We start from the raw sequence: 20,382 nt of genomic DNA, 5'->3' as shown, positions 1-20,382 counted from the left end.
AATATTCTCTTAATGGCCAGTGAGTGAATATTGTGGGTCACAAATCCCACCGAGGCTTTTCCCACACTGGGTTTCCTCATCAAAATCTTGTGTTATGGTGTGCTTTTCATGCGGATGCTCTTTATTTTGTTTATTGCATTATTTCTTGCATACCAGTACACTTTTATATTATGTTCTGCATGTTTTAAGTTAAGAAATTCTATATACCAGTTAGATACTGATTCACCCCCCCCTCTCAGTATCTGTAGGATTCCTAACAATGACAGATGGACATATGAACTATTGAAGAACTTGGAAAAAAATGGGAAATAGATGGATGAGAAAAGGAAGGAAGATGTCAGGAATCAGAAGCAATGGAAGTAGGATATGGAGGAAAAAGTTAAAAAAATGGCAGCTCAGATTGACTATTTGGAAGAAGGGAAAGTGGTGATGAAAAACCTACTGGGTATTATCCCGAATATCTTGTCTGTTGTTACAAAGAACTGTAGCGTCCTAAAATTGCAACACTTGCAATTTCGACTGCATTTCGGTCTTCATGATGGCGATGCAACACGCAACCTGAATGGAGACCCCAAAACTTGCTCACGACACTGAAAACTGCATTTTTCATGCACCCTGGCCTGAACCTCCTTGCACCCTGCTGCCCCGGGAGGTGGGACCAGAGCGCCCAGCGCCCTGGTCCTCCAGGACTAGGGCGCCCAGCACCCTGGTCCTCCAGGACCATGGCGCCCAGCGCCCTGGTCCCTGGGTCCTATTTTGGGCCCGGTTTCCTAAGTGGTATCGGGTCTTTTCGTTTGCAATTTGGAAAATTACATTCCCTGGTCGGCCTAAGGTCGGGAAAATCAGTCTATCAGCCCTAAATGACAAGTATATAAACTACATTTTCCTCTTTCATTGGATATGATGGAAAAGGCGTGGAAACTATACTCAAGCATTCAGGCATTCAAGCATTCTTTCAAGCAACTGATCATTCCAAGTCTCCATTCAAGGCTAAGTGTTGCATTCAAGACAAGGATTCAACCATTGAAGAGGAGATCACATACAACATCTAAACCTTCGCACATAAGGATACAAACATCCTTAGAACAAGGTATTAGTACTTGTTTTACAGTCATTTACATTTACAGCTCTTGCTCATTTCGTGGTTAATTCCAAAACTGGGGTTTGACCTAAAGGCAAACCCCTAATCCCTAACCCCCCAATCGTCTTCGCTTTTCTGTGTGTAGGTTGCAGGTACGCGGCTGAAATTGAAGATCTGGAATCCTTGTGCAGAGACGAACAGATCCCCCTTCGTTTCGCGGATTTTTCGGAGGACCGTGGCGCCGGGCGCCATCGTCCTGACAACTTTTGCTCAAATTTGCAGGACAGCGCCGTATCGACATTTTACTGCTAATTCCAGGTCCGCAGCTTCATCCTATAACCCGAACTCAGTTTATAAGTGAATCTTTATGACTTTCTATGCATCCTTAGCTTAATTTCCTTAATCAACATTCTTTACAAAAGAGGGTAGCCTTGCTTTCCTAACCCTTGAAATTCATTTAGCATCCAATCTTACATCGTGTGGGATTGAATCTTATGAGTTTCAACCCCTCTTTTGAATGTAAAGTCTTCCCCCTAAGTGAAAACCCATCGAATCCTAGCGAACCTCCCTTCTCTCTCCTTGGAGTTAGAAGAGGGGAGACCAACTAGGGTTCGACCGCGATTTTCCGCTTTACATTTTGGTGAACCCGACGTGAACATCCTTTCTGATTTTTCATGCTTAGATCTGAAAAAATTGATTACATTTCCATGTTTGATCTTTTGCAAAGTTTTAGAGGTGATTGCATTAAAACCCTAAAATTTCTTTTTAGTAATTAAACTTGCGAAATGTCTAAATGTTAATGCTTGTTTCAGATCTGTCCTTCTATTACAAATTATCAATTCATATTTGTGCTTTAATTCTGAAGATTAAGTGGTTAAAAGTCAAAACCCTAATTTTTGAAACCCTCTTGATTCAACCTTTGTCCGACAATTTGACCGATCAAAACATCTCCAAATCAGCTGTAACTTTGGATTCCGCAATAAAATCACAATATCTTTCATCCCTGAAAATTTGGAAAAAAGTTGCGAGGACCGTGTTGCACTCCGAGCGCCATCGTCCCCGACATTTTTTCCAAAATTTCGGGAGCGAGATCTTGCTGTATTTTCCTGCTAAAATCCAGAATTTTGGCTGATTTTGTCAATTATAACACTTTCAAAATTACAGTCAAAGTTGGTCTTGTGATTGCTTGGTCTAAGGCTCCTAATCATTCAAAAATTATCGAAACTGAAATTTTGTGTCAAAATTGTGTTCTTACTCTGTTAGATCTGAAAATTGTATTTGCATTCATTCGAAATTTCAGTGCTTTATTCAAATATTCGCATTTTGTGACTTTTGAAATTAAGTGCCTAATTACAACAACTTTGATTTCCGCTTTCAAAATTGAATTTTGCGTGAAATTGAGTCAATTTTCAAATTTCAAAATTTGCATTGCTCTTGACATTCCCTCTAAAATCATAAAATTCAAAATTTCAGTCTCCCTCTCTTTTTCAAAATTCAAATTTTGCATTTTTCGACAATCTTGATAGGGTTCAATTTTGAATTTGCAACTTTAATTTGGCCTATCTACAGATCGTAAAATCCCTCAATTTTTTCAGATTAGCTCTAAAATCATCATACCTTTCATCCCTGCAAATTTCGAAAAAAGTTGCAAGGACCGTGTTGCACTCCGAGCGCCACGGTCCCGAACATTTTTTCTGAAATTTCGGGAGACTATTGTGATTGCATTTAACAGCTTAAATCTGGAAGATTGGCTGGTTTTACTGAAAATTGCTACCTCTAAAATTAAAATCTTCTCTTTCTCTCTAGTGCATGAGTTTTACAACAATAAGCCCTACTTACACTATTCCCGTTAGACGAAGCCGTAGAATTAAGTCTTTCTGAGGTTTAACTACTGAGGAGATGGAACCTAATTTGAGTAGTCTTTTTAACAAGGACATGGGTAATTCCTCTAATCCTCCTAATGATGAAGAAGCTCCCCATGAAGTTTCTGTTGAACAACTTTCCAAATTGGATAACCAATTTGACAATTTTCACCAATGGATGTCTCATGAGTATCCCGATAGTCAAGCTCTTCCTTTAATTGAGGGTCTAAAACGTATGCTTCAAAGTGATAAGAATGGAATTGATGTTTTACGTGGTATCACACACATTGTGGATTCGAATGTGATGCCTATGAAGAGTTGTGCTGAATCTTTAGGTTATACACAACCTCCTACACAAGTCAATCATTCTATTCCTTTGACCACTTCTATTGCTAGTTTACCTACCTTTACATCAAACATCATGGCTACCTCTATACAAGACATTCCTCCTGTGATTACCAGTCATGGGGGCAATCCTCCTTCTTCAATTAACCCTATTCCTTCATTTAATCCGGCTTCTTCATTCATTCCTTCAATAAGTGTTCCTATTACATCTTCACAAATGAACATGACACAAGGGGGCAATTCATTTAACCATTCCATTCCTCCTTGTAGTGTTCCTCCTATCCAATCATCCCCTATGGTTGACTATCATAGGGTCCCACCACCTTACTCTTTACCATCTTTCAATAACATCACACCTCCATCTCAATCTAACACACCTAATATGAACTCTTCGACTGAAGCTACCATTAATAATCTTGCACAAACTGTCTCTTCTTTACAACAACAAATTGCCTCTATGAATCAATCTAAGTTTAGTGTGCCCACATTTGATGTTGCGAGCCCACTTTCTCTTGACATTGTTCGAGCTATTCCTCCTAAGCATGTTGAAATCCCGCATTTGGAGCTTTATAATGGTAAAGGAGATCCTCTAACACATGTTAAGAGTTTTCAAACAATATGTACTGATTTTGCTTATGACCAAAGGTTGCTTGCAAAACTATTCACCAGAACATTAAGAGACAAAGCCCTACAATGGTATTTCTCGTTGCCTTCTTATTCTATTACTTCTTTCGAACAACTTGCAAATGCTTTCATTCAACAATTTCAAAACAACATAAGTCCTAAAGTTACTTTGATTGATTTAATGCATTGTAAACAAGGTGTTAAAGAAAAAGTGACTAATTTCATTGGTAGATATAAGCATTTGTATGCTCAAATTTCTTTTCCAGTGCCTGATAATGATATTCAAAGAATCTTTATTTCTAATTTGCAAAAAGATATTCGAGACAAACTTCTGTTTTCTGAGTTTATTTCTTTCCAACAGTTGTGCGCCACTCTTCACAATTATCAACTGACTGTGAGTCAAATGGAACAATCACATCCTATGGCTTCGAGTGATAAGGGTGATAGCAGTCAACAACCATTTGGGAAGTTTAAACCGAACAGAGATTCCATCAAATTCAATGAAAACATCATCAACAACAATGTGAATGCAGCATCAGGTGTGCCTCCTATTTCTAAATTTTTCAAGAAAGAAAGAAAGTATACTCCTTTGAATGAATCATTGCATGATATTATGAATAAGTTATTGGGACAAAATGTGCTTACCCTTCCTCCTATAAGACAAATTGATCCTGCAAAGATTACTTCACCTTATTTTGATCACAAAGCTTTTTGTCACTTTCATCGTTAGCCTGGGCATGATACTGAAAAATGTTTTTCTCTAAAGGGTAAAATTCAAGATTTGATTGATAATAATACTATTTCTGTTTCTGGAGTGAATGATAAAGGCAACACATCTGTAGCTCCTCCTAACCAAAATCTTTAGATTTTTACTGATCCATTACCTTCTCATACTTCTCATACTTCTAATGTGATTGAGGCTAATGATTCCTCTTTCTCATCTGATGGTCTTGTGTCTATGACTCCGAATGTGATTAACTTTGTAGAGCAGCAAGAAAACCCTAAAGAACCTTCCATCACATTTGATTCTAGCGAAACCATTAGGGCACCGGATGGTCCTTTATACATAGTTGCAAAAGTCAAGAATATGCCTTGCCGTGGAGTGCTTATTGATCCTTCGTGCATGGTTAATGTTATTACTGAAGAACTTCTTTTTACTTTGCAATTGAATCAAGTGATCTATGACAAAACAGATGTGATTGTGAAATTATTTGATGCATTTTCTTCTCCTGCAATTGGTTCTATTACATTGCCTATTGAGGTCCATAACAAATCCCTTGATGTGAACTTTGCTATTATTCCATCTTCCGAACAGTTTCGTGTGAAGCTTGGCTATCCTTGGCTATCTTCCATGAAAGCTATTGCTTCTCCTATTCATAAGTGTTTGAAATTTCCCCATAATGGTGAAGTTGTTACTGTCAATCATAGTCTCTTTAAACCAGCTGAAAGAACCTCTAGTGTTCCTATTGATTACTTTTGGCCTAAACAATTCCAATCTCTTCCTCCGCGAAGTGATCATCTTTTCAAATCTTATCAAAAGTGGAAAACAGATATGATCCTATCTCTAAGTGAACCTAGAGCACCTAAGCTTGACATTCCTATCATTCTTGAGAAGGAAATTCTTCCTTTGAAAGACAAAACTAATGTCTTTCCCCAAGAAGATTCCCAACCCATCCCTATGGATGCGACTATGTCTATGCCTAATAAATCTTCTAAAATAGACCTATACCTCCTCGTCATGATGGACTTGGTCTTCTTCCTAAACCAAAAACTCCTCCTTTATATGGAGCAGTTCCTCCTCCTGCCTTCTATAGAGAGAAGAGACCTTCTTCTTCTCCTATTATCCAGCCTAAGAGACCACAACCTAAACACCCAAGTGATAGGGATGAGAACATTCCTCCTCCTCTATCTTCTACACTTCCTACTAAGACTAGACGTAATCGTTCTGCATGGGAACGTCGATGAAAGCGTCATCTTAGGGCTCAAGCAGCTGCTTCTCAAACTTTACAATCTCCAAAAACACCTTCAACAAGCATTATTCCATTTTCTCCTCAGCCGGATATTGAGCCTAAATCTCCTAAACATAAGATGCATGATGGTCTTGATCCTGTGCAAGTTAAAGATCCTATTTTTATAAATCTTGATGATGATATAGATGAAAATATTACTCCTCTTGCTTCTGATAGTGAATATGAACTTGTTGATGTTGATAACCATTTATCTAATGAATTTTCTAAAGCACTTATCCTAGCTCCTAGACAAGAACAATGTGGCTTGGAACATGAACATAGCCCTTGTTTGGATCTTGTGATAGCTCCATCTGCTGTGTTGGATGTTCCTCCTCTAGTGTGTTCCCTGCCTTCCCGAAACATTGATCAGCAAGATCGGGGGGTAGATGACATGCTAGACTAGTTACATTAGCATAGCAGACTCTCTCCCCCTCTCTTTCGTTACTTCTTCTATATGTTATTCTCATTCTTCTATTTATCGTCCTTAGTGTTGTCTACTTGAGGACGATGCAAAGCATTGAGATCTCTCGATCTCTCTCATGTTGACTCAAAAGACACATGTGTTCCCTTCTTCTAGGTGACCTTCCTTGATTGGGGAATGAAGAACAATTATGCATACATACATATGATATATATACATGACTTATCATACAGCATACTGACCCCAAGGAAAGCGAAGTCACCTCGTGCTTTGTATTTTGTGTCTATTATCCTTGGGCTTATCTCACACTTGGGGGCTAAATCCTTGCGATAACGTGCTCCTTTTTCCTTTCTCATTTCTTATGTGTATCACTACGTTAAAACAATCACCCCCGTTGAGGCGTGTGCGATTGCTTTAACGTAGGGGGGCATACACCCTGTCTATCCTTTCAAAGATACTTGAAAATTTCTTGGCAAACTTAGCTTTGTCTTGAAGATTTTTGGTATTTCTTTTGCATGACTCATAGCGAGGGAACCTTACTACTGACAGTCATGGTTCTTCCTCATGATCTTCCCTTTTACTTTGTCAATCGAAGTTGTAAGATCCTTAGTCCACTGGGGGGCTTGGTGTATCTTGCCTCCTTGACGTGGTGAAAGTCTTTCAACGTTGTTTCCTTGTACTTTACCGGAAGTATGAGCATACATACTCCCGCTAAAGTGGGGGCTAAATGTAGCGTCCTAAAATTGCAACACTTGCAATTTCGACTGCATTTCGGTCTTCACGATGGCGACGCAACACGCAACCTGAATGGAGACCCCAAAACTTGCTCATGACACTGAAAACTGCATTTTTCATGCACCCTAGCCTGAACCTCCTTGCACCCTGCTGCCCCGGGAGGTGGGACTAGAGCGCCCAGCGCCCTGGTCCTCCAGGACCATGGCGCCCAGCGCCCTGGTCCCTGGGTCCTATTTTGGGCCCGGTTTCCTAAGTGGTATCAGGTCTTTTCATTTGCAATTTGGAAAATTACATTCCCTGGTCGGCCTAAGGTCGGGAAAATCAGTCTATCAGCCCTAAATGACAAGTATATAAACTACATTTTCCTCTTTCATTGGATATGATGGAAAAGGCGTGGAAACTATACTCAAGCATTCAGGCATTCAAGCATTCTTTCAAGCAATTGATCATTCCAAGTCTCCATTCAAGGCTAAATGTTGCATTCAAGACAAGGATTCAACCATTGAAGAGGAGATCACATACAACATACAACATACAACATCTAAACCTTCGCACATAAGGATACAAACATCCTTAGAACAAGGTATTAGTACTTGTTTTACAGTCATTTACATTTACAGCTCTTGCTCATTTCCTGGTTAATTCCAAAACCGGGGTTTGACCTAAAGGCAAACCCCTAATCCCTAACCCCCCAATCATCTTCGCTTTTCTGTGTGTAGGTTGCAGGTACGCGGCTGAAATTGAAGATCTGGAATCCTTGTGCAGAGACGAACAGATCCCCCTTCGTTTCGCGGATTTTTCGGAGGACCGTTGCGCCGGGCGCCATCGTCCCGACAACTTTTTCTCAAATTTGCAGGACAGCGCCGTATCGACATTTTACTGCTAATTCCAGGTCCGCAGCTTCATCCTATAACCCGAACTCAGTTTATAAGCGAATCTTTATGACTTTCTATGCATCCTTAGCTTAATTTCCTTAATCAACATTCTTTACAAAAGAGGGTAGCCTTGCTTTCCTAACCCTTGAAATTCATTTAGCATCCAATCTTACATTGTGTGGGATTGAATCTTATGAGTGTCAACCCCTCTTTTGAATGTAAAGTCTTCCCCCTAAGTGAAAACCCATCGAATCCTAGCGAACCTCCCTTCTCTCTCCTTGGAGTTAGAAGAGGGGAGACCAACTAGGGTTCGACCGCGATTTTCCGCTTTACAAGAACGTATAGGATATTTTGAAGGTCCTCGATAACTTCAGCTCTCCCAGACCGGTGGTGGACCTCGACATGGATGAAGATGCAATCGAGATTGGAAGTGGGGAAGCTACACCTGGTGGAGAAGCAAAGAGAACTAGAGCGAGTGTTAAGAAAGTTACTGCTGCTTCTGCTAAGGATATCCCTAATCTTAGGGATAATATCAAAGACCTATATGGGATTAGCAGTAACTTGTCTAATGCCCTAAAAAATATAAATTAGTTCCTTTTGTCGGGTCTTGCTAGTTTTTTGCTAGTTTTTTGGGGTTTTTAGCTAGTTTTTTCTAGTTATTTTGTTGGTTTTCCTAATGTTTGTTCCTCCTGGTCTCTTAATGCTTTTATCTTGTAAGGTCCTTTTGTAAAGGGTTTCGGGGCCCCTTCAAAAACTGCTTTTACTTTAATAAAAAACACAAATGGACCTCATGTTATTCCACTGACCTTGAATAGACCAAAATTTCATCTAGAAACATAAGGACAAATTGGTCAAGGAAGGTACAAAGTACCCCATTCATAAAACTCATGAAGCTAAATGGAGCATTTATCAACAACCATGAACTCATAGTGTCCATAACAAGTAAAAAATATTGTTTGATGAATGTCAAACTCATGAATACAAAGCTGATGGTACCATAACTTGAGCTCAATCTTGGACAATATATTGGATCCCTTCTTTTGATCAAACACATCATCAATTCTTGATATGGGATAATGATTGTTTAGCATCACCTTATTCAAATCTCAATAATCAATGCAAAAAAATGAGACTAGTCCTTCTTTACAAAGATGACTAGTTCTCCCCAAGGGAAAACAATAAGATAAATGCGTCCATTTTCAAACAAGTCCTCTAACTGAAAATGAATCTCACTAAGGTCGTGTATGGTCATACAATAAGATTCTTTAGATATGGGCTTCACTCTAAGAATAAGGTTAATCCAAAAGTTTATATCCCACTTAAGTGGCATCCCCAAAATCTCATTTGGAAACACATTAGTAAATTCTTGAAGAAGAGTGTGATCATCAAGTGACACCTCATAGAAATCACCCTCAACAAGATCCCTTTAAAAAATGGAAAAACATCTACAAACCCTTTTGCCTACTCCATTCTAGCTTCTCAACCAAAATCATGTGAAGAGACATGGGTCTCAAAACTCTAAAAATCTCTAAGTGCTCACCAAGGTCATCCATACACTTAATTGAAACATTTCAACAACTAATACAAGCATGATGAAACTCAAGATGACCCCATAGGATCCTAAGGTTAAGATATCTAGGTCAATGGTGGTTGTGAAGGTGCCTAAAACTAACACACAACCATGAACTAGGGAATTCATTGTCACCTTACCATTGTTAGTTAACTCAACCTTCCAACTATCACATTGCCTCACTACCACAAGGATTGAGAATAAAAGATGTATACAACTAAAAATTAGGAGAAATCGTGATGTGATAGATTATTAAGAAGCCAAAAACTTAGGTCTATCACTAATCCAAATTTAACACAATAAAAGTATGCAAATGAATTTGATAAATGGATAATCAAACATTAAAAACAATGACAAACTAGTTCCATGTCAAATTGCAACATGAGACTTCTATTGCTCTTATCCTCCTTGATGCATACAATGGTAGTGGCTCTCAAAGTCGCACGATACTTGCAGAATGTAAGCTCAAGAATTCAAAGAATGTGGTTTTGTTTGATTGAGAATGATTTTGGATCTATATATCTTTACAAAGAGTGGGCTTATTGGTTAGTTATAATAAGTGATTATTGATTCACTAGTGGAAATTGAGAATCAGTGGCAATTAAGCATTTTTGACATGTGATATAGGAAATTGATATGAAATTGAATTTGGAGGAAATTTTGTTTGTAAGAAATGTGAAATGAAATTAAAATGAGAGAGAAATGAAATTCATTTGAATTTGGAGGGAAATGATAGAAATGAGATTAATTTGACTTTGGAAATTTATTTCATTTAAGAGGACATTATTAGCTAATTAAATAGTTTGGGATAATTTTGTAATTATGAGAATATAGTAAAAATTGAGTTAATTAAACAATTAAAAGGAAGAGGTTTCAAATTCCCTAATAGATGCAAGCTATGCCAGAAAGAGGAAGAATCAGATGATCATCTCTTTTTTCACTGCTCCTTTACTTGGGAAATTTGGTGTAAAATGTGGGAGAAATGGAAAGTTAGTTGGGTTATGAACAAGAGTATCAAGGATATTATCTGGCAATGGAATTTCCCCATTAAATGCCAGCTTATCAAGAACCTTTGGTCCTTGACCCTCCCCATGATTTGCTGGGGCATTTGGAAAGAAAGAAATAACAGAATATTTAGGGAAGCTAAGTGTAACTCTCAGGTGATTTTTGAAAAAATATGCAGGGCCATAAAAGAGAACATCAATATTCCTCACAAGAACAATAAGCAATGGTTTGTTACTGATATGAATGATATGGAAAAAGATATCCTCACTGAATGGAACCTAATACATAAAGTCTGCAGATCTGACAATAAGAATAGGAGAGATAATATTGTTTGGTTCTTTCTTGATTATGATTGGATAAAGGTGTATTTTGATGGGGCGGCTAAGGGCAACCCTAGGAAGTCTGGTGGTGGAGGAGTTATCAAAAATGCTCAAGGAGTCTGCATTGCAGCTTTTGCTTCTCCTTTTGGGGTCCAAAATAATCATGTGGCTAAAGCTCTAGCCATGCTAAAAAGCCTTCAACTTGCTCAGGGATTCAAATTCAAAAAAATCTGGCTCAAAGGGGACTCATTACACATCATCCAAGCCCTCAAAGGTACAAGCTTTGTTTCTTGGAATATTACTAAGTTAGTTAAAAGTGCTAAATATTTGTTAAATAACTATGTTAGTATTAGCATAACTCATACTCTAAGAGAAGACAATAAGGTAGCGAATCTCTTAGCTAATGAAGGGGTCAATTTAGAGAATGATGTTAAATATATTGGAGAAACTCATTGTAAAAGGGAGGTTAAAGAGCAATTATATTTTGATCGTATCAATGGGTCAAGTTAAACTCATGATTATATTTTAGGGAACGAATTCCAAAGATAGATTTTGGGGGCAGATTAACTATCAGTTAATGAGTGTTTTTTGGCATCATTTCCATGATTGTATGCATGAGGAAGTTTATAATAATAATTGTTGGGTTTGTGTAGGTATAAACATAAGTTTCAAAACAACGAAAGAGTCTTTGCACTATAAATCTAGAAATTACAATTATTTGGGGTTTCATCTGCTGACTATGAATTATAGTTGTGGGTATCTCTACTTGGAGCTCAAATGGGGGGTAACTTAAACAGGAATGAGCCCCTAGGATGTGAAAACTGGAAGAGTGAATGAAAGGTTTGGAGAAGGCTTCACAAATATGACTTTACTGACTATATGGAAAAGCTTCACGGAAGTAGAAATTATGTGTCACATGGTTTTGCCAGAGGTTGGATTAACAACAGAGTCACCTTGTTCGGGGAGATATGGCAAATTTATGAGAACCTAGTTGTAGAGGTCATGGGTCTTCAAAAGGAGGGTACTAAATTCTATAGAGACTAGAAGTATGCAGCTGAAGCATTAAAAAATTTCCTGAAATCGGAGGATGAGAAGGGCAAGCTTGTGAAGAAAGACAACATCTCCTACTACAATCCCCAGCAGGTAAAGCCCTTTTGGCAAAAAGGTTTAAGGGTTTTAATGGAGTATCTCACTGTTGACGGTAGATTTACAAAAATATATAATTATCACTTTGCAATTTTGAACCACTTCCATCATGGGGCTAAGATATCCCTACCTTTTTATTTAGTGTCCTCTCTGAATGAGAGTCTTGTTGACTACGCTAAAAAGCCTAACTCTTACCCTATAGCCTATCAGGGGCTTATATTTCTCATTTATGAACATCTGAAGGACAAGGCTAGGGCTACCAAAGATGACCCCCTAATCACTAATGCCCATTTCTCTAAGAGTTGCAAATATTCTGATTTGGATGAGGATCAGCCTAATGCCCCTCCCACAAAAAAAGGAGAGCTGAAACAAACCATGAGGAAATGGAGGTGCATTGTGATGTGGAGGACGAAAAGGGTAAGGATATTGAAATTGAAATGGAGTATGAAAAGGATGAGAACATTGGTGAAGAGGATGAAGGGGATAACTCTGAAAACCCTCACTCTAACCCTATGGGCTCAAATAGTAAGAATGTTGCTCTGAATTCTAAGGAGGATGACAATCCTAACTCTGTGGGCACTTAACAGGGTAGGGATTCTATGACCACTATCTTGAATACCACCCGTAACTGTACTCTGGAGTCCTTCAACTTCCAGAAATGGGTTGTCGACAACATGACTAGTATGCAAAGTAAACAGAGGGATCTGGAAAACAAGATTAATAAGCTGATCAAGGACACAAACTCTAGGAAAAGGAATGATGAGATGGAAATCAGTGAAGCTGAGGAGGAAATCAAAATGGAGGATTGGCTAGAAAAAGACTTGATCAAAGGGGATTTAAAACACTTAGAGGATGTTATCAAAATTCTAAAAGAATAGGCTGAGGAGGATAAAGACAACATCAACACCTGGGTTGCCCGCACCGAGAAGGCTCTGAAAAGATTCATGAACCATAGTCTCCAAGTCCTCAAAGTTTCATCATAGAACATGAATGCTTTGGTGGATCATTTGGAAAGGAAAAATCAGGATAAGAATCTGGTAATCATTGAAGATGTACCAAATTCCAGCTCCACCCACCAGATTCCCAGGCATAGAATAAGGCAGAACACTACTAGGACGGAGACCAAAATGAAAGATAGCCAACTGAGACAGGAAAGCAATGACCTAAGGGAAGCAGCCAAGGCGATGATGCTCTTGGTTCATAATGCTGAGGAATCTATTAAAGTTTTCAATTAATTTGTAATGCTGGGTTTGGGGCCAACTTCTTGTTGGCTTCTTGCTGTCTTTTTCTTAGCTATTGGTTTTTGTGCTGGTCTTTTGCAGTTGTTTTGTTTCGTCTCTTTCATGCTCATCTTTCATAATGTAATTGGGTTTTGGGTCCCTTAAAACTTATTTTTACTTAATCAAAAACAATAAAAATCATTTAATTAAAGTAAATAATCGAGATTAATTAAATAATAAAATTATCTAATTAATATATATTAAGAGGAAAAATAGCTAATTAAATAATAAAACTTATTTAATTATGGCATTAGAGGGTGTGAGCTTGTAAACTATAAATATTGGAGAACCTACTATTATACCACAAATAACTAGAAATCCTACTTTTAAAAGTACACCAATGAAACTATGAGGAAATCAATAAAACATAAATCATACCTAAAACACTGATTCGTTATTATTGTCCCATTGTACTTTATCTATTGAGGTCTTATTATCAATTTTTCTCTCAAATATCTTTCATGAGTGATACTAAGATGATTTTAATGAGAATGAGCTATGTGGTGAATGAAAATGCAAAGTGGATTTGTCTCTAAAATGCAAATAACTATGGTGATAATATGAGAATGTGGATGATATGAAGCTCAAATGGATATGGAGATTATGCAAACTATGAAGCTCCAATGATAATGCTAATGCTAGGCCAATGGCACACTTGATGATTGCTTGAAATCCCTTAAAATCATAAAAAGAACTTGATAATTCATTATTTGGTAATCAGCCAAATGAGGATGTGAGATCTCCTTTTATAGTAAATGCATGGCTTTGATCTAAGGTGGCAAAGATCAACGGATGAGAATTGATCACCAAATAATGGAGGGTTGAGATTGAGTTGGTTGAGTTGTGAAGGAGAAAGGGGGAGGATGTTCTCCTACATTGGCAAGATGGTGGAAAAGACGAAAGGAGAGGCCACATTTCATGTGTCTCTCAATGACCATGTGGAAGAAAAGGGAGCAAAATTCCAAGTTGTTGGAATTTTATAGAGAAGATAGGCCTCATGAGACATTTGTCTCATGAGTCACCTTTGACCATGATGAGGTGTATAGACCAAGATCATGAGAATAGGGAAGGTGGAGAATGAATGGGGAATGGGATGACACTTAAGTCTCCACTTACTTTTGAATAAGAGGGATATTTGAAGATAACTACAGATTAAATATTATAAATATTTAATTTTATTAGCCACATTAGGATGAGGTGGCAAGTGAGGTGGAAAGGTGATGTGGAGGAGTGATATGGATTTTAGGAATTGACTTTGTCTTTTGGAAGGATAATTAAATAATTTTGAATTATTTGAATTATTTAATTAATAGAAACTTTAAAAGACTTAGGGCTTAGAAGAATAAGATAATATGAAAGACATAAATAAATTAAATAATTTACTTAGTGATAGCAGAATTAATATTTAATTAACTTATCTCAAGTCATTTTTAGGAATATACATTTTGCCCCTCTTTGAGACAATGTGTTTTATCACATTGTTTCAAAGAATAAAAATTCAAGCATCAATTTATTGCTACTAGTATAGGTTTTGATTCCACTAGTATGCCCCCTTGAGAGATTGGACGGTGATTGAAAATTTGGAAAATTTTAAAAATTAGACAATCTCACAATATCAATTCAGTTGATAACAAGCCTGATTTGATAAAAGATTTGATGAAATAGTGCCCAAAGAAATTAATTTTTACACACCCGGTATACATGCCCCATACATCACTAGTTAGGGTTGAATTGGTTATAAATAATGACAAGAAGGCCCATTCCACCTCATTTTCACACTTGGCTTTTAGTGATTGGTTATGGAGAGAAGGAGAGGAGTGTAGAGTAGGGAATCCCCAATAATCATGGTGATTCCATATATCTGCCACTGATTCAAGCATGCCCATTGCTTCGAGCGACCAAAGTAGTATGGTCTGCTAGAATGTACCCTTAACTTCAACTTTTTTCTCGTATTTAATAACATTCATTTCTAGGTCAAAGTTTACTTTTGTAAATGAGCTTTTTGATGTTTTGGTGCAAATGTTTCTTACTCCTGGGTATTTTCTCCACATCTACACATATGAGTTATCTTGTGGTGCATTTCCAATTTCTACGCAGTCAATAATTCAATTGCGTATTCACCTTTTTTAGCTGCACATCCATAGTTTGGGCACATTTATAGTATTTTTCTACACTTGGATTGTTATGTTGAACATTTAAATAATAAATCTGTGCACTTGAATATTAGTTTGCACACTTTTTAAAAAAAAATTGTTGTTGTTTCTAATTATAATAATTAGAATTTGATAAGATTGCAGGGTATTTTGTTGGCAATGGTCAACATGTAACCCATAGTCAAAGGTCTCAAAGATTGATAAAATCTCAAGTTTGTTGATAGGATAAAGTTATCGATAGGATAAATAGTCTGCATAGGCATTTTTACTTAATGCATGTACTTGGATTTTATAGGAGGATCTAGCTATCTTGATGTCACGAGAGTGATATCCTGCTACCCAGAGTATGCAACCATACTTAGCTGATATAGATAGGCATATTATTGGATCGACTGGTTTGATACATGCTTTATATATGCTTGAGACTTGTTCAAATCTTGGTATGTTGACAACATTAGTTGAGAGGTGGCACAATGAGCATAACACCTTTCATTTTCCCACTGGTGAGATATCAATCACCTTGGATGATGTGTACCAGATACTTAGGATTCTAATCACTAGGGAGCTCATTACGTACAATCCACATGGGAGGGCAAGGATAGAGGCCTGCCACTAGTTACTTGATGATGATTATATTGAGGGGACAAATATCAAAGGGGATGATATGGTAGATATGTATGAGCTACTACTATTATTATTAGCAGGATTGATAAGTGGATTCATCTGTCTAGATCAAAGTTCACATGGACTAGCACGAGTTTGGGGTATGACACTAGAGTGGATGGTAGCTCATGGGACATGGTTTTCATTGGGATTATTCTTATTGGCTCATCTATATTATGATCTTCACCAATTTTTATATGATTGATCTGTAAGTTTATCAGCTAGTGTTACCTTGCTACATATTTGGGCATGGGAGCACATAGAAGTTACCAGGATAGTGTGTATAAGATTCAAGGGAGTAAGTCATCCTTATGTGTATGCCTATCATGGTATGCTATCCCAGCCTAAGATAGGTAAGCTAGAGTACTAGAGGCACACATTGGATAGCGTAGACTTAGTTGTTTGGTAGCCATCTCTTGATTCTAAGGTATGTGAGGATGATGAAGCATACCTCCCATATATATTCCATACTTGATGGCTCATCAAGAGGGCACCTTATTATTGAGAGACACATCATTACTCATGTATTCTAATAATTTTTCTAAGTTTAGGGGATTCCCCAAGGTATGACTAAGTATGCTCGGATGTACAAAGAGAATCCATAGTGGGGTTGGATTGTTTCTTTTGAGGTAGCATGGGGAGATTTTCTTTCTATTCCTTATCAAGCCTAGAGCATGTGAACACATATTAAGGATTCAAGTATGATAGAGGAGTATTCATAGTTCTTTGCAGCATAACCCTTTCCCCAATTCACAGGTTCTGGAGAGATACCATGATGATTAAATGATGATGAGGGTGGGGTACTAAGGAGGAGGTGACAATCTGGTAGAAGTAGAGGGAGAGGTGGTGGAGATGGTGGGGTTGGTGATAATAGAGGTGGAAGAGAAGGGAGAGGAGGAGGTAGAGATGAGAGGGGAGGAGATGGTGGAGAGGGTGGTGATGGTGGTGATGATAATGGAGAGTGACAAAGAGTAGTGAGGAGGAGGAGACTTGTTAGAGATCCTCTACAAGTAAAGGTTCCTTAGGATCAGCCATAGGTACATCCCTCAAAGGTTGACATATAGGTATAGGTGCAAGCACCTGTTAGATAGGTTGAGGTATAGTAACATGTGCCTCTCCAAGATGATGGGGTGATAGCAGCCTTATGAGCCTAGGTTGCTTAATTATAGGCATAGGTAGCCTATATTAGGATCAAATCAGAGGGCTCATAGTAGAGAGAGATACAACTATTGAGAGATGGTAGGGTTGAGAACCTTATAGAATACATACAACATGTTGGAGTGTAGGGACCTTATGGGGACAATATAATGGCCATGCATCATGCTGGCGGGGAGATTCATTATCGATTCACCTCGTATGAGAAGGTTGTTCCACCCGAGAAACAAAATGGTAGTTATGCTAAGAGGTCACAAATAAAATTGAGGTGTGATCAAATAGAGAGTGGTGATGTGATGGGACCACCTCGTTCATGAGGGCAATCAAGGAGTTCATTGGGAGAAGGTTCATCAAGTGGACCTCAATATAGATCGACAACATCTGAGGGCAGCTCTTCTTAGATTCTTATCATGTACACCTTATTTTTGAAATGATTGATAGACTTGATTATTATCTCTATATTTAAGATATCATTATACACTTTGACATTATTATTATTTTTGATGATCTTTATATGATATGAGATTGATGATCTATTATGAGTGTTATTTAATGGATGCATGTTTTACTTTTATGCTTTCTATATGCATTATTCTATGATGGATTTGATGATGCTTACTATTGTTGGAATCCAAGAACACTGAGAGGGGGGGGTGAATTAGTGTTCTACTAGTAACACTAGATTTTAACCTTTTATAACATACACATATAAACTAGTAAATGAAGAAACATATAACATGAAGTAAATAAACCAACCACATGAATGAACACCATAACACAAAGAATTTCATATGTGGAAAACCTCAAAGGGGAAAAACCATGGTGGGATTTGTGACCCACAATATCAACTCACTGGCCATATGAAAGATATTACATAGCATGGGGGCCTGCACATGCAGGAAGGCACACTTCCTAGACACAAAAGAGTCTCACTGACTACAAGCTTCTGCTGACATAAAACAGTAATGGTGAAATCACAAAATGCATCTGCAATACCAAAAAGAGTTCCGATTATAGCTCTACTCTGTCCTGATTCATAAACCCTGAACCCTTCTATCGATATCTCCTTTCCTCCAAGACTTATTAACAAACCATCTACTGATCATTGCATGATACAACATTCACATACAAATGACCTACATACATATCCTTCGCATTACACAGTTCTACTACCTTGTCATATATCAAAATGACCTAACAGTCTGACTTATATACCATTTACAAACAATATGCCTTATGTCATCTTACAATAAAAAATATATTCAATGTCGGCCCTATACAATAATATAAAATGATTTTACAAAAATAACCTTTCAGATCCTAGATTGATGTCGGCTTCACTGAAGTGTTGGATGTCGGTGTTGGTGTCGGTGATGACCCTGATTACTCCAATGTTAGTATCTATTGGTGTATGCCTCTAGATGTCTCTATCTGCCAGTATAAGCCCTCTACAGAATCTTGTTGCCATAATTGACAACATATGAATCCAATGAGTGTCAATTGCCAACAACTATTTTGAATGATTATTATGTTGGCATTTGCATGAAGATTGCATTGATGAAATATTATGTTGTGATTGATGTCAATTGTAGTTGGTAATGATGTTGTAATGATGTTATTTTGCAACCGGTAGATGAGCTTGTGAAGGAAACCAATATTACTTGAGAAGGAGTGTGATCAACCAGTAAACCCTACTTGTTGATGTGCCAAACCCTAACTGATCGAGCTTGGTGAATTGGTTGTTTTAGTTTATGATCAAATGATGAATGGTAATGATTATGCCATGTATGCATGTTGTATGTGAAGAGTTTTAAATGGTTTTTGGTGCGTAGAGATAACAGTTTTATCTTAGGAATGAGCGAATACATTGCGTGTAGTGGAAACCGCATGATGAGTTATAGGGATCGATGAAGCAATGATCAAGGAGCAGTCAAGGTTGTATTGAATGATGTGTAATGATTTCTATGTAATCCAATGGTCATACTTGAACCGATTTATCTATAATCTCTATGAGATCTTAGATTTGTGATGTGTTATTGATGCTTAGCTTATAAGGTCGATGAGTTGTTTTGTTGTAGTGTTGGCAATTTTGGTTGAACGTGAGAGTAATTGGTTGTTGAGACAATAGATGCATCTACAATATATGTAAAGGAATATAGGAGCATGAAAAGGATTTGATCAAGCAGAGTAGCGCTATTCACCAGATTGGCAAACACATGTTGTTCTCTAACAATTATAACAGTCAAATCCCTTAACCGGGTAATCTCTAACAGGCTTAGTGTTATCTAAATACTCTAACTAGGTGATCCATTAGCTTGGATTTCAAATCTTCTACCGAGGTTACTCCTAGTAGGGTATTGCTTCTAATAAGGCATTATAGTTAGTCCCTTAACTGGGTAGTCTCTAACAGGATATGTTCTTAATAGGACTTATTGTAAAGCTTTAACGGGCTTGGCTCCTAACAGGGTGAACTTCAGAAGAATTATGAATACTTGTGTGTATTCATCCACACTGTGGTTTTTCCCATTTGGGTTTCCACGTCAAAATCATTGTGTCAAGTGGTGAATGTTTTTGTGGTTATGTTTGATATGGTTAATTTTCTTAACTGCTAATCCACTTAAATATGATATGATGACCGATAGCAATCTGAAATGAGATTTTACTTTTGTTAGTAAAGTATTTGGATGTTTTGGTCAAATGGTTTGTGAGTTTCAGAGTTGTTTTATTGTTATTCTATGATGACAATCAATCGATATACTTGACAATGATATTGCAATTCCTAGTTTAGTGTTTGAACCAGTTACTTTTGAGTTTGACTTGAGAGGTTGTTTTTGAGTTTGGAGAGAGTCTAGTCAGTTTTCTATCTACTGATTCACCCCCCTCTTAGTAGTTATTCAAATCCTTATTGATTTATCATACCATCAATTGGTATCAAAGCATTTCAGGTCCTCTAGTGTCTAAGCCTTACAACTTGAGGTAAAGATCTTGAAGAACATGATGAAGAAAGAATGTCCAAAGTTTAATAGGGAAAACTACAAAATATGGAGTGATAGAATGAAAATCTATATCAAGAGTCTAGGAAGTCAATACTGGGAACATGTTGTTACTCAATATGTTGCACCTAGTGGAACTATGTCT

The sequence above is a fragment of the Cryptomeria japonica genome, chromosome 5 (genome assembly GCF_030272615.1).
Source record: "Cryptomeria japonica chromosome 5, Sugi_1.0, whole genome shotgun sequence".
Taxonomy (NCBI): domain Eukaryota; kingdom Viridiplantae; phylum Streptophyta; class Pinopsida; order Cupressales; family Cupressaceae; genus Cryptomeria; species Cryptomeria japonica.
The sequence above is the reverse complement of the archived record's forward strand: the minus strand, read 5'-3'. Positions refer to the sequence as shown.